The following is a 15,741-nucleotide window of genomic DNA, read 5'->3' as shown; positions in this document are numbered from 1 at the left end:
TACCTTGGCATTCCTTTGGAACACTATCACGGAAACAAAGACCAATGGGCGGGTGAAATTGACCGCGTTAAATTCCAAACAACAAAATGGGGCGGACGCGATTTCTCAATCTTTACACGTGCAACTTTGATGCAAGTGCTTTGCTTGGCAAGGATGTCTGTGCAAAAGTTACACAGTTTGCTGCTTTTATCTGGGGGTCGAACTGGGAGCGTATTAGTCGTCTGAACTTATTTCAGTTTGTTAAAAACGGAGGGCTAGGCTTATCGCATTTATTTCTTAAACAAGTTGTTACACGGTTCTTTTCCTTGAGGCAACAGATCCATGCTTTCCTGCAGAGTATTTGTCAAGTGTTCTTGAGCAAGGCATTACTCGAATGCATAGTGTCATCGTACTCTACTAATCATGTTCCATTGGAAGGGTTTATGAAAGAAGTCGCTGATGCTTTTCGTTTTTTAAAAAGCCACTTTTTGACTGAATATCTCTCGGCTGTCGCGAAGAAAAAATTGTACAGAGACTTGCTTGAGGTGATGTGTCCTGTGCCTATCTATCGTTCATTATATGTACTAGGACGACAACGTAATGTTTTGAGTCGCGTTAAGAAGATGCCTGTTAGAGCATCGACCAAGACGTTTTTCTTCTTTCTTCACACCGGCACGCTCCCTGTAAAACCCTGGCTTAAAGAAAAAGGTATTTTTGTGCCTTGGAGTACTAACTGTACAATATGCAATAAGCCCTAAACCATGTAGCACGTATTTTTAGACTGTTCAGACTCTGTTTTTATGTGGGAGATTTTACAAAGGACATTCGAAAAGCAACTTCCACTTACACCTCACGGGAGTCAATTTCTGGCGTTTGATCAGACAGGGGACGTGCCATCTGATCTCCTGATTTTGTTGACAATGCACAGTGTATGGAAGACGCGAATGGATGTAAGACACGAAAATGTTAAATCAAAACCGTCAAAAGTGTACTTCAGAGAGGCTATTATGTACGTCCGCGACGTCTACAGGACACTTTCCGATCCTCCAGAATGGCTACCTGTGTTTGATCAGTTGCTAACACCAGAGCCGCATTAACCTAACAACACGAGACAAAGTACCAGTCTCGTTTTTAATGCAACTTAAGTGTATGTATGTCGAATTCAAACAAGATTGCCTGTCCATTGTACGAGGAGATATCCGGCAATAAAGAAAAAAAAAGGCTGGTTGGTCTAGGGGTATGATTCTCGCTTAGGGTGCGAGAGGTCTCGGGTTCAAATCCCGGACGAGCCCATTATTATTGCTCTTTTTAATGTCAGACGGCATATAAAGAAATGTTTAAATAAACCCGGAGAACACTATCCATTCTTTTTTTCAGTACGTTCCTATTCTCTTCTCAGCACGGAAGTGATCAAAGATGACCATGTCTTCGTTTTTGCAGAGAGCCAAGATGTTACGATAGTTTGAACGTGGCGCAAGTGGGAAAATACGTCGGCTCGTTGGTCTGGATTCCACTTCCGGCCACCGAGCGTGACGGACGTGTATATCATGGGCTCCGTAGGAGCGGCTTCAGCGGCCCAGACGGGCCGGGGTAACAGGATTTCTGCCTCGGACAACGAGGATCATGTTGTTTTGCCTAGTCTGCCAACAGGGCGTGTTGTTTTGAATACGGTTTTTCTACACTGTGATATCAGGGCCCGCCCATACCGGGTGGATGTTTTTCGCGATGCGCTCGCTCAGTTATCGCTCCTGCCGGAAGTGGCTGCTCTCGGGGCCTATCGTATGAGCCATGTATGGGCCGTGGCCTTCAAGGACAGCGACGCGGTGAAAAATGTCATAGTTGGAGAGCTGCAGGTCAAAAAGGGCCGGTGTCTCGTCATCGACCCCGCCAACCAGGACGTACGCCTGAAAGTGCATTGGCTGCTGCCCAGCGTTCCTGACGAGGACGTACGTCTTGCCTTCGCGCCGTTTGGGAATGTCACCGACGTCGTCCGCGAGCGCTGGCGAGTTCACGGCGTGGCTGATAAGAACTCAACAACAAGGCTGGTTACGCCGAAGTTGAAGCCGGGCGTAAAGCTCGACGACCTTCCGCATCAGGTGAGCGTCGCCGGGGAACTGGCTCTCGTGGTTGTTCCGGGCAGGGCTGCTCTCTGCCTACGCTGCCGCGGCACGGGCCACATTCGTCGCGAGTGCCGTATTCCACGGTGTGGTGCCTTGCCGACGTTTCGGTCATGAAGACAGTCAGTGCGAGCGCACGTACGCTAGCGTGACGGGACCTGTGGCCAACGAGGACAACTCTGCCCTACTCATGGACGAGGCGGACATGGAAGACACGTCGTCCGCGGCGGGTGAAGCAGCTGACGTCGTGGCAAAGCCGGCGGTACGGCTTGAACAGGAGGAGAAACAAGTCGCTCAGGCTGTTGCCACAGGACACGAACAAGCGACTGCAGAGGGCACCGCGGCCATGCCGAATGCTGAAGAGAAAACCCAACCTGAGATGGAGGTGACCTCCTGCCTCGTTTAACCTAAAGGCATGGACACCCTTACCGGCCCAACTAGCCAAACGACGGGGAAACGGCCACACAACCAGGCCGTTAGCCGGACGACGAAACAGGACGGCAGCGGCGGAGACGAGCCACCGCCCAAAACGCCAGGTATAAGGAGATCGACCTTGAAGCTGCGGCCGAACATTACGGTCGATCCACGGAAGGCAGGTAAACCGCCTCCGTAATTCCATGCTGTCTAGTTCGAGTGGGGTAGGGGGGTTGGTGAGTGCAATGGCCGTCATCCTGAGCGCTAGTTTTTTAGAACCTTGCCAGGAAGGGGGGCCCAAGTTGCACTTGAGTGCCCTTTCCGGAAGGTCGAGCTGCGTCTCCTTTAGAGGCATTAGACGTGGTTATCGGCGCACCTTTATGAGCACTCATCCTTGTGTAACTGTGATGGGCACCATTATACCGTGTAGCCATGGCGGTTAATATTGAAGGAACGCTACGTGTAGCCACGTTAAATGTAAGAGGGCTCAGTGCAAGAAGACGGCAATGTCAGCTAAGTCGTCTCCTACTGGATAATGACTTGCATATAGTGGGAATCCAAGAAACGAAAATTGAGAGCCAAGAGGTAACCGACATAATGGTGTCCAATTTTCGTGCTCACTTTGATGTGTGCGTTTCTCACGCTGTTGGTGGATCAGGCGGCTGCGCTATATTCCTAAGAAATAATTTTGGCATTTGTGTGCAATCAGTGTTTTCGTGTGAAACTGGGCGTCTCTTAGTGGACGATTTTTGTTTTCATGATGTGGATTACCGTGCTATTTGTATCTATGCGCCGAATATTGAAACGGACCGTCGATCTTTCTTTGAGCGTCTTGAAGCGTACGTAAACTGTTCCAAGGTCGTAATACTGCTGGGAGATTTTAACTGTGTTTGCTATACTGAAGACCGAGCAAAATGTTCACGCGTTCGTGATAAGAGTGCCGAATTTCTAAACGCAGTGGTGCATGATTATGACCTGGAAGATGTGGGTAGTGTTTTTGCCAGCGGTACTCGCCCGCGATTTACCCACTTCCACGCTCGATTAGATAGATTATACGTGTCAGCCGAATTAGTGCCCTTATGTTGAAAATATGAAGTGCAAGCTGCAGCATACAGCGATCACTGTTTGGTAACTGCCACGTTCTGGAAAAGACAATGCAAACACACCTTTAACTGGGATCTTTGGAAAATGAATGCGCAGTTGTTACAGGACGATGTTTTTGTCGATGCCGTAGTGAAGGAACTAGAAAACCTGACTTCAGCTAAGCCAATAAGCTTTGCCATTCAATGGGAAAAATTGAAACAGAAAGCCAAAACATTGGCCATTCAAAGAAGCAGTGTCATTAGACACAAGCAGAAACAAATCTTCGCCAGCAACTGCAATTTTTTATCAGCATGGAAAGTGTCGAGCCTGGTGTGTATGTTCACGAATTAAAGAAAGTGAAAACTGAACTAGAAAGGATAGATAAAAAAAAAATACAAGGCAGCACTTGTGAGATCAAGGTCTGAGAAGTTGTGGGCGGGAGAAATTCCAACGAAATGAGCCTTATCAGACGAAAGAAGGTACGCATGTCGGAAGGAAATCCGCCAGCTAGCTAAAGGCAATCACGTTACGTGCGACAAAAATGACATCAAGCAAGGGATCGCCGATCACTTTAAAGCCATTTTAGGTCATCCGCGGGACGTTAAAGATAGCTACGAAAAAGAATTTCTCTCATTGATACCAAAGCTCGATGAAGAAGTTAGGACACGGCTGGAACTACGAATAAGCCTGAGTGAGATAGAGTGCGCAATAGATGAGTTGTCCATCGGTAAAGCACCTGGGCCCGATGGCTTGGGAGCCACTTTCTATAAAACCTTCAAGTTTGCATTGGCCCGTGTTCTTCACGAAGTTATCAGCGAAGCGTATGAGCGAAAAAGATTGCCCTTGTCCTTCACAACCTCTTATATCGTGCTAATTCCGAAGAGTGATGACGAGGAAAAACTTTTGTTGCCAGGGTCATATCGCCCGATAACTCTAGCCAACGTCGACTATAAAATATTCACGAAAGCTTTGGCCAAACGACTGCAAAGTGTAATGAAAATATTGGTAGGGGTGGCATTAAAGGCCGCAGTATCACAACAAATGTACACGTGGCTCGAAGTGTGCTTGACGGTTGCGATGCGATTGGCGACCAAGTCGCGATGATGCAGATCGATTTGGCAAAGGCTTTCGACCTCGTCTCGCACAAGGCTTTGTTCTGCATACTGGAACATGCGAATGTTGGCAACGTCATAACGGAAGGCATCATGATGGCGTACAGAGAATGCTCAACGCGCATTATTGTTAATGGGGAGCTCACCGGTAGCTTTCGCGTGCGCTCGTCTGTGCGGCAAGGATGCCCGCGGTCGAGCCTTCTATTTGCTATGTATCTAGAACCACGCTGTTTGGCGATTGAAAATGACGAACGCATAGCAGGCTATCGGCTGCAGGCAGCGCACGTAAAAATCTTGGCATATGCCGAGTATATCGCGATTTTCTGCACAAACAAAGCGAGCATTAAGGAGGCCACGACTGTCGTTGAAAAGTTTTGCGATTCAACTGGAGCCCAGATAAACTGGGATAAGAGTTACGGCTTCTGGCATGGTGGTTGGAAAGACACGCCGGAGGCCCTTTATCGATTGAAGTGGTAGTCATTACCAACGCAGTACTTGGGTGTGCCTCTCGGAAGTTACCGTGAACCTGAATCGTACTGGCTCGATCAAGTTTCGAAAGCACAGGAAAAGGCTGACGGGTGGAGAGGAAAGCAATCGTCAATGTTTTCTAGAGCCACTGTCTGCAACCTCTTTTTAGTGTCTAAGATATGGTACGTTATGGATGTGTTGTGTGCTGCGAGGGTAAGCGTACAAAAAATTCACCGAGTTTTCGCTATTTTCATTTGGGCGTCTACCTAGAGAGGATGAGTCGAACGAACTTGTTCCTCCCTGTCAAGAAAGGTGGTCCTGGTCTAGCTCATTTGTTTCTGCGACAAGTCATGTCACGTTTTGTGTTTTTACGGGATCAAAACCATCCTTTTCTCCGAACGGTGATACAGGTACGGCTGTGGAGACAAATACCAGCATTCATTGTTGCGACTGTTGAATGTTGAATCTACGTTTTTCACAGCGATACCTGTCAACTGTTACAAAGAAAAAACTATACAGAGATCTCGTGAACACGATGTTCCCTGCACCTTTGTACCGTCTTCCACACCCTGGAGGCCCAGGACAAGACGTCCTAAAGAGAGTGAAAAAAATGCCAATACGGCCGTCAGCTAAATCTTTCTTCTTCAAATTACACACAAACACACTTCCCGTTAAGACCTGGCTTCATGAAAAGGGTATATTCATCCCCTGGACCACCGACTGCTTATTATGTAAAAAACCGGAAACCATAGAACATGCATTCCTAGACTGCTGGGACGGCATCTTTCGCTGGTATGTTCTGCAGAGAACTTTGAAAAAACACTTACCCCTAGACACATATGGAATAAGCTTCTTACCGATTGATAACAACCGAGGATGTCCCGTATGACCTTATTATGGTCCTGAGCCTCCACGCAATGTGGAAAACTAGACTGCAATTCCAAAACGGAGACGTTGTTGTTCGACCGGTTCGGGAAAATGTCATTGAGAGTGTCGTGTGTGTGAGAGATGGTTTCAAAGCGCTGCCTGATCCACCACAATGGATCTCTGTATTTGATGAATTAGCGTTGTTGAAAAGATTTTAGCACCGTGTTCGCCAAAGTGTGGCTCACACGTTTTATCCTTTGTAATCCATGATTTAGAACGTCGAAGTTGGCAATAAAGAAAAAAAAAAAGCTTGTTGGTCTAGGGGTATGATTCTCGTTTAGGATGCGAGAGGTCCCGGGTTCTAATCCCGGACGAGCCCGTTATTGTTGGTCTTTTTAATGTCAGCCGGCATATAAATAAATGTTTAAATAAACCCGGAGAACACTATCCATTCTTTTTTTCAGTACGTTCCTATTCTCTTCTCAGCAGGGAAGTGATCAAAGATGACCATGTCTTCGTTTTTGCAGAGAGCCAAGATGTTACGATAGTGTAAACGTGCCGCAAGCGGGTAAATGCGTCGGCTCGTTGGTCTAGGGATATGATTCTCGCTTTGGGTGCTAGAGGTCCCGGGTTCAAATCCCGGACGAGCCCGTTATTATTGCTATTTTTAATGTCAGCCGGCATATAAAGAAATGTTTAAATAAACCCGGAGAACACTATCCATTCTTTTCTTCAGTACGTTCCTATTCTCTTCTCAGCACAGAAGTGATCAAAGATGACAATGTCTTCGTTTTTGCAGAGAGCCAAGATGTTACGATAGTGCCGCAAGCGGGAAAATACGTCGGCTCGTTGGTCTAGGGGTATGATTCTCGCTTTGGGTGCGAGAGGTCCCGGGTTCAAATCCCGGACGAGCCCGTTATTATTGCTATTTTTAATGTCAGCCGGCATATAAAGAAATGTTTAAATAAACCCGGAGAACACTATCCATTCTTTTTTTCAGTACGTTCCTATTCTCTTCTCAGCACGGAAATGATCAAAGATGACCATGTCTTTGTTTTTGCAGAGAGCCAAGATGTTACGATAGTGTAAACGTGCCGCAAGTGGGAAAATACGTCGGCTCGTTGGTCAACGATTCCACTTCCGGCTTTCAAGCGAAATGGTCGCGGGATGGCTTGCTCCCACGGAGCGGTTTCGGCGGTCCATGCGGGCCGCGGTAACAGGTTTTTTGCTTCTACTGCCGAAGATTATCAGGTTATTCTGCCCAATCTGCCATCCGGACGCATCGTCGCGAACACCGTTTTCATGCACGGCGACTCAAGAGCTCGGCCCTACGGTGTCGAAGACTACCGGGACACTTTGGCCAATCTAGGTGCGCTCCCCGACGTTTTGGCGTTGGGGGCGTATCAGATGAACCACGTGTGGGCTGTAACAATGACGAGTGCTGACGCCGCTCAGAAATTGCTCACCGCTGTCAACGTGAAGGTAAAGGATCGCCCATGTTTGCTCATCGATCCAAATAACCGGGAGGTTCGCTTTTAGGGGGGATGCTAGGGTGAAGGGTCAACTTTTGAAGCGCTCAACCAATTTTTATCAAATTTTCAGGGGTAGTTGATCGTGTTGTCATTAAAATATCTTCCAAATATCAGCACCCTAACGCAACGAGAAAGGAAGTTATAACTGGGAAATTGAGCAATCTTGTGTGTCAACTTAGGAAAACTATCGTTTACAAAATAATTAAAATATTCAAATTATTTGTCATTAGATCCGTTCTAGATGGTTTGTAGTGCAGGATAAGGTCAGTTGCACATTTTTTATGTCATTTCTGTAAAAGTGCCATCACTCTGAAAATGAAGTTTATTATTTTCGCTGTCATTACATGTCAAAGGTGTGCTAAATATTATATGTTGAAAAACACTTAGGCATCTGAAAAGTACTTTATCTTGTTCCTCACAAAATTTCCGTCTAGAAAACAGGTTGGAGGAAGCATTTGGTAAAGCAGTTTGGAAGTGATACTTTTCCTAAAGCTCTTTCTTTTGCAAAAAGTGCAAACTGAGAAAAATCAATTCAAAGATTTCAGACCATGGCATTTATTCTTATGATCAGAAAAATATTAATCAAAGTGCCCTGCTGCATATGTCGAGCCCTCCTCTTCAACACAACGCGGCTCTGCGGCGATCGTTTCAAGGCATCGGCTATTTTTTTTTTCAACTTTAGAGCTATCCATCGCTCCTGCCTGCGCACGTTAAATGGCTTGCTTCGTTGCTTCCTGAACGTGCTTATTCGTCTGGACTCCATGTTCAAGTTCGAGCTTGTCGAGAACTCTATTGATGCCACGTGCTCCTTCATTGAATTCTAGCACAGCCAGGGCTGCTGCGGTCTCCACTGTTCTCAGTGATACAAATTCTGTCTTCGGGCACCTTTTCCATAGAAGAGCATTCAAGGACTCGTTTGCATTCTGTGTCTGCATCCTTGAACATCGCGCAAGAAGCTCTGGCTTCCTAAGCCTGTTGTAGAGAGGCACCAGCTCTTTGGCAACATCTCTGCTGAAAGCTGGACGATGGGATCTTGGCACTGATGGCCTGTCCGCTGCAACTAGGGCTCTGTGCCAATTGTAGTGACACCAAGAGTCTTCACCAACTGGGCAAGCGTCATGTCGTGGGACTTCATCTGTTGAGCTGGAGTGAAAAGGCGTCACAAATACTTCTCGTTGCATTTTTTTTTACATCTGGAGCATTGTCTTTCAGGGCAGATGTATAGTAAGCGGTGAGTTTTTTTTACAACACTTTGTGTCAGCTTCCCCTTGCCTCCTAGACCTTTCGTCGTTTTCTCTAGTTTCTCAATTTCTCTTACAAGCGCGAAAAACAAACGTCCTAACGTGGGCATTCACTTTGCGTTTCGTTTCTTGCCCACTATGCGGCCGCGTCTGGAAAAATAGCATTCAGAGTCGCGTTCGACGGGAAATGCCCGCCACCAACTTGTGAAAAAAATACATTTTCTTCCTTTCTACTGCTCAGATAACTATCAAACTTGGTGAGAAGATTCTTTATTAAACAAGCAATTCAGAACAACTCAGAATAAAAAAACACATTTTTTCCACCGAAATCGGTATTTTAGCCCCGCATCCCCCCTTAAAGCTACACTGGTTGCTGCACGGCGTGACTGACGAAGACATTCGTGTGGCCCTGACACCCTACGGGAAAGTGTTGGAGGTGACGCGGGAGAAGTGGCGGGTGCAAGGCGTCACTGAAAAGGGCTCAACGACTCGCCCAGTTGGACTGCAATTGCATGGCGACGTCAAAGTCGACGACATTCCACACCAGCTCAAGATAGCCGGAGAGCTGACTCTCGTCGTTGTTCCAGGCCGCTCTCCGCTCTGTCTGCGCTGTAAGAGCACCGGGCACATACATCGCGACTGCAAAGTGCCCCGCTGCAGCCATTGTCGCCGCTTCGGCCATGAGGACGCGGATTGCCCAAAGACGTACGCCAGCGTGACCGAACCAGTCGAGGCAAACGACGCATTGGACCACCTGATGGATGAGGCAGACTCCGAGGAAACAGCAGGAGTGGGCCGAAACCCGACTACCCAAAATGGTACCCCGAACACTCCACAGGACGCCCTCCTTGAAGCACCAGGTAAGCCCGAAGCCGGGCTTCTACATGAAGCCGTGGAAGACCGGAGCAAGAAGGCTGCTTCAAGTAGTACCGGCCACACTTTTTCCGGCGGAGCTGTAGAGACTACTCCAGAGGAAGTGCCGATGACGGGCATCGATAGCGACAGTGCCAGTGCGACCGCAAAGCGGCCCCACGAAGCAGGCGAAAAGGAGAAGGGGCCCAGCGCCCTCGCAACGGACGAGCCGCCTGCGAAAACGACTGCCGTGCGGCGTCTTCCCCTTCGGCTACGGCCGAACACTTCGACGGAGCGCAAGACGGCGGAAACGCCGCCTTTGCCGCCCTGAGGACTGCACCGTGACAAGGCACCCAGGAAAAAAGCGCAGTAGTGAGGTGAGCGTCATGCCCCCGGATTTTCACCGCCTCGCAATGATGTCTATGGATAGGTCATTTCGTGTGGCCACTTTAAACGTACGTGGGCTTAACTCAAGGAGGAAGCACAGTCAACTGTACCGACTAGTTAGCGAACATGACCTGGACATTCTAGCAATGCAGGAGACGAAAGTCGAGGGCGACGACGAAACCGGGGGCATGGTGCGTGAATTCTTAGCTCGATACTGTGCTATAGTGAGCCATGCTGTGGGAACTTCTTCCGGGTGCGCTTTGTTCATCCGACATAGTCTTGGAGAAAAAATAGAAGCTGTGACGTCATGCCCGTCAGGTCGGCTTATTGTCTGCGATTTTTTATTATCGTCATTGGAATGGCGTGTTATTTGTTTGTACGCGCCGACTGTCGCTGAGGAAAGACGCAGATTTTTCGATCAGCTAAAGCAGTATACCCAGTGTAATAGGCTCCTTATTATTGCCGGTGATTTTAACTGCGTCCTTTCAGCCCGTGATAAAACTAGCGCTCGACCGTACAAGGATGCAAGCACCATTGCGCTAAGCGATATGATGAGGGACGATGGTTTGGAAGACGTGGTTGAACGTCTTGGTGGTGGGAGGACTACGCAGTACACCCACTTTCAGGCAGCCAGCCACGCCCGTCTTGACAGAGTGTATGTGAGCCTTGATTTGATACCCCTTTGTAAGGAGTACCATGTGAGAGCACTTTCATTCAGTGATCACTGTTTGGTCAGCTTTTTAGTAGCAAGCACGAAAGAAAAGAAAAAGGGCTTCGAGTGGCAACTATGGAAATTGAATTCGAAATTACTAAGCGACGAAATTTTTACAGCGGTCGTAATGAAGCAAGTTGAAGAAATGAATGCTATTGGTAACACAACATCTGGGGAAAAATGGGAGAACTTCAAGCAGGTGGTTAAAATCAAGGCTTTAGAGCGTGCGAGCGCTATATGCAGAGAAAAAGGAGCAGAAGAAAAACAGATGCGCAGGAATTTAGAAAAATTGATCAGTGAGGAATGTAGGATGCCCAGCATGTTCATGGACGATATTCGCGCAATGAAACATAAAATAGAGCAGTTCGATATCGAAAGATACCGCGGTGCTTTGGTGCGGGCAAGGGCTGAAAGGCTGATAATGGGAGAAGTACCATCGAAAAGAGCGTTAGGCTCAGAAAAGTGGCATGCGCGCTGCAATCAGATAGCGGAAATCGAATATTGCGGAAAAGTCGGCGACGCAGCAGAAGATATCGAGCGTGCTTTTTTCGAGCACTACAGTGGTTTATTCACCGACTGCGCAGTCGACCTTGATTGTTTTAAAAAGGACTTTTTGTCGTTGATGCCAAGGCTAGATGAAAGTACGAAAGAAATATTGGAGGAACCAATCTGGGAAGAGGAAGTGAAAAGTGCTATTGAAAGTATGCATCCGGGGAAGTTCCTTGGCCCTGATGGTCTAACCTCAGCCTTTTATAAATATTTCAAAGGTGCGATCTCACCAGCCTTAGCGGATGTATACAATGAAGCATTCCAGCTCAAAGTATTATCCCCGTCCTTCTCATCTTCCCACACTATTATTATACCCAAGTCAGAAGATCCCGTTGCATTGCGAAGAGTAACTTCTTACCGCCCAATTTGTCTCACTAACGGAGACTATAAGATAATGATGAAAATCTTAGCAAAGAGGTTGCAGAGTGTCATTGCGAAGCTTGTGGGGCCGCATCAAACGTGTGGCATTAAAGGCGGAACTATCTTCTCAAATATACACGTAGCACGCAGTATCCTCGAATGTTGCGATGCAATGGGTGCACGAGTGGCAATGCTTAAAATTGATCTCGAGAAAGCGTTCGACCGGGTGCCTCATGACATTCTTTTGTGCATTCTAGATTATGTGAATTTGGGTAGAATAATTAGAGAGGGGGTTGCCATGGCGTACCGGGACTGCTCGACGCGGCTTATTGTCAACAAGGTGGTGGGAGCGCGAATCCAAGTTAAGCGTTCGGTGCGTCAGGGCTGCCCTCTCCCGCCGCTGTTGTTCTGCTTGTATATTGAGTCTTTTTGTTTGAGTGCCCTGGAGAATGACTGTGTCCGCGGGTTGAAACTGCACGAGGTTGAAGTCCGCCTGTCGGCTTATGCAGACGATATTGCTGTGTTTTGCACTGATTCGGACAGATTAACGCAGGCTGTCAAATGTGTTAAAAGTTATTGTGCTGTAAGCGGAAGCGCGGTAAACTGGGGTAAGTGCCTGGGATTCTGGCACGGGGATTGGCGGGGGGCCCCAGACACTTTTGCCAACATGAGTTTCCTTACGACTCCGGTGAAATACTTGGGTGTTCCCCTTCAGTGCTACAAAGACAGTGAGTCGTACTGGAGGAGTGAAGTGGATAAGCTGCAGGACAAAGTAAACAAATGGAATGGCTGGAATTGGTCTATGTTTTCCAGAGCCACAATTTGCAACATATTTTTAGTGAGCAAACTTTGGTACATCCTCCAAGTCTTGCATTGCGCAAGGGTAAACATCCAAAAAATTCACCGGGTGTTCGCAGTGTTCGTGTGGGCATCGTCTTGGGAGAGATCAAGTCGCACCAATTTGTTTCTTCGAGTTCGAAATGGAGGACTTGGATTGTCACATTTGTTTTTGAGACAGGTAGTCAATCGCTTCTTTTCTTCAGGGACGGAAAAAACCCGTTTTTATACACTGTCTGCCAACTTCGCCTGGGCAAACACTTGCCCGATATGGTTGCCTCAGCGGGCAGTTTGCCAGAGGGTGTTTATGGTTTTCTACGTGAAGTTGTTGTTTCATGCAGGTTTTTCTCAGCGCGTTTTTCACTTCAATATTTGAGTGAAGTCAACCGGAAAAAACTGTACAAGGACCTGTGTGATGTTGTTCTTCCCATGCCTCTATATCGGTCTCTCTACAGAGCTAGCCATGGGCACAATGTTCTGAAGCGCGTTAATGCGATGCTAGTACGGTCAGGCGCTAAGACGTTCTTTTTTAAATTGCACTCCTGAACGCTGACTGTCAAACCGTGGCTGGCTGAAAGAGGTTTCTTTGTTCCTTGGGACACTCATTGTACAATTTGCAGGCAGGAGGAGAATTGAACATGTTTTTCTGCATTGTTGGGATGCTGTTTTCCTCTGGGATGTGCTCCAGCGCACAATCAAACAATATTTCCCCCTAGATGCGTATGGGATTCGCTACTTGCCAATAGAAAGTTATGATGGTACCCCATTCGATATGATCATGCTTATGGCCCTGCATAGCATTTGGAAATGCAGAATGGCGGTAAGGCACACCGATCTCGATGCAAGAGCGGCTCGCCAGTATTTTAAAGAAAGCATACGGAACTTTGTAGAGGAGCAAAAGTTGCTGGAGTGCATCCCAGAGTGGTTGCCACGTGTGGAATTATTATTGGCGATAAGGGAATTTTAGCACAAGCGCAGCCGCACAAGTTCTGCGGTCGTATTTAACATATTGTGAGTGTGCCTTTTGATTATTTGTGAATGTGTATTTTTTATCCGGGCCAATGACCGGCAATTAAAAGAAGAAAGCTCCTTGGTCTAACGGTATGATTCTTGCTTAGGGTGCGAGAGGTCCCGGGTTCAAATCCCGGACGAGCCCGTTATTGTTGCTCTTTTTAATGTCAGCCGGCATATAAAGAAATGTTTAAATAAATCCGGAGAACGCTATCCATTCTTTTTTTCAGTACGTTCCTATTCTCTTCTCAGCACGGAAGTGATCAAAGATGACCATGTCTTCGTTTTTGCAGAGAGCCAAGATGTTACGATAGTGTAAACGTGCCGCAAGCGGGAAAATACGTCGGCTCGTTGGTCTAGGGGATTCTACTTCCGGCTACCGTACGGTGCGGACGCAGAATGTCTTGCTCCTCAGGGGCGGTTTCAGCGGCCCAGCTGGGTCGCGGCATCAGGTTGAACGATACGACATCGCAGGAATACCAGATCATTTTACCACAGTTGCCTTCAGGTACGACCGTTACGGCTACTGTTTTTTTGCACGCTGATGTAAAGACAAGACCATACCGTGTCGAACATTTCCGAGATGCTTTAGACCGTCTGCAGCTCATGCCGGAAGTTGTGGCCCTAGGGCCGTATCAAATGAATCACGTCTGGGCGATAACATTCAAAGACGGAAAAGCCAAACAGAAGATTTTGACAGCCCCAGCCTTCAGTTTTAAGGAGCAGCGGTGTGCTGTCATAGACCCCTGCAACCAAGACATCAGGATGAAGCTGTATTGGCTTCTGCACACCACACCGGACGAAGACGTCAGAACTGCCCTGGCGCCTTACGGCACTATTAGCGATATATCGAGGGAGAAGTGGCGTGTGGCAGGCTGTAATGACAAGGGTTCCCACACGCGTCTAGTGTCCCTGCGCCTGAAGGCTGGCTACACCGTGGAAGACCTGCCGCAACAGCTCCGCGTCGGCGAAGACCATGCACTAGTGCATGTACCAGGGAGACCGCCGCTCTGCCTCCGGTGCCACGGCACGGGTCACATACGGCGCGAGTGCCGAGTTCCACGCTGCCGGCTCTGCCGTCGCTATGGCCACGACGATACCCAGTGTGTGCGTAGCTACGCAAACGTAACAGGGTCCGGTAGAAATGACACTGTGAACGAACACCTCATGGACCAGGTCGATGCGGAGGAAACAACCAGCGGAGGTAATGTTGCATCAAGCTCTGGCGGTAAGCCATTAACGCAACCCTCCTTTGAAAACGCTGAAGGAAAGGACGACAGCCAGGATAGCAAAGCCAACGAGCTACAAGAAACGGCAGAAGATGATAAAGTCTCGGACAACACAAGCGTTCCTGCGACCGTCATGGAAACCCATGAGTTCGAACTTAACAAGGAAGACGCCGACAAAGACGGAGGCAAAAGCGGCACTTCAGCTGTCTCAAAGAAGTCGCGTGAACGGAATGAAGACATCGGCAAGCGAGGCGAGGACTGCACTGGTGAGCCAGTCCTGAAGACACCAGTCATCAGAAGAAGTTCGCTTAAAGTAAAACCCAACGTGCCGCCAGACAAAAGGACCACACCGACAGTGACCCCGCGTTAGCGGGGTTGCTGACCGGAATAGCACTCGACGGTTGAACTGGGTCGGCCGAGCAGCGCTGTTCGTCGGCAATGTGTGCCGCCAAAGAACACGCTTCGGCCTCGTTTCACACAGCGAGGCCACTTCTTACAGAGCGGCGTGAGACTGTGAGTCTGAGTCCCAGAATCATGAATCTATCGCACTGCGGTCGGCTTGACCCCTCACATTCAATCTCTTTTAAATTACCGTCAGCGCTTCGGATAGGTACTCTGAATGTAAGAGGGTTAACGGCAAGAAAGCGACAAGTACAGTTAAAGCGTCTGTTAATTGAAAATGATATCGACATCTTAGCGTTACAAGAATAAAAAATTGAGAGCGAGGAGCAGGCTGGGACCGCATGGTTGATAATTATAAAGCAAATTTTAATGTCTGTGTATGCCATACCACTGGAAAGCCGGGAGGATGTGTCATCTTTTTAAAACGGTCTATTGGTATTATTGAAGAAAGTGTCACAACTTCTCATGATGGCAGATTAGCACTTTGTGATTTTTGTTTTCATGAAAAAAAATGGCGAATTATTTGTGTATACGCACCTAATACATGTTCTGACAGAAAATGCTTTTTTGATTACGTAGCTAATTCTTT

General features: G+C 47.8%; 3 non-coding genes across 3 annotated transcripts; all 3 read left to right on the top strand.

Annotated features, from left to right (window-relative positions):
• The first annotated feature begins 1,199 nt into the window (after positions 1-1,199).
• TRNAP-AGG (transfer RNA proline (anticodon AGG)) lies at positions 1,200-1,271 on the top strand. Its single transcript has one exon. It is a non-coding gene; the product is annotated as a tRNA-Pro (tRNA).
• Positions 1,272-6,619: 5,348 nt separating this feature from the next.
• TRNAP-UGG (transfer RNA proline (anticodon UGG)) lies at positions 6,620-6,691 on the top strand. The gene has a single exon. It is a non-coding gene; the product is annotated as a tRNA-Pro (tRNA).
• A 192-nt stretch (positions 6,692-6,883) lies between these two features.
• On the top strand, positions 6,884-6,955 carry TRNAP-UGG (transfer RNA proline (anticodon UGG)). The gene has a single exon. It is a non-coding gene; the product is annotated as a tRNA-Pro (tRNA).
• Positions 6,956-15,741: the final 8,786 nt, after the last annotated feature.

The sequence above is a fragment of the Dermacentor variabilis genome, chromosome 1, assembly GCF_050947875.1.
Source record: "Dermacentor variabilis isolate Ectoservices chromosome 1, ASM5094787v1, whole genome shotgun sequence".
Taxonomy (NCBI): Eukaryota; Metazoa; Arthropoda; class Arachnida; order Ixodida; family Ixodidae; genus Dermacentor; species Dermacentor variabilis.
This window is presented reverse-complemented; position numbering and strand designations above follow the sequence as displayed.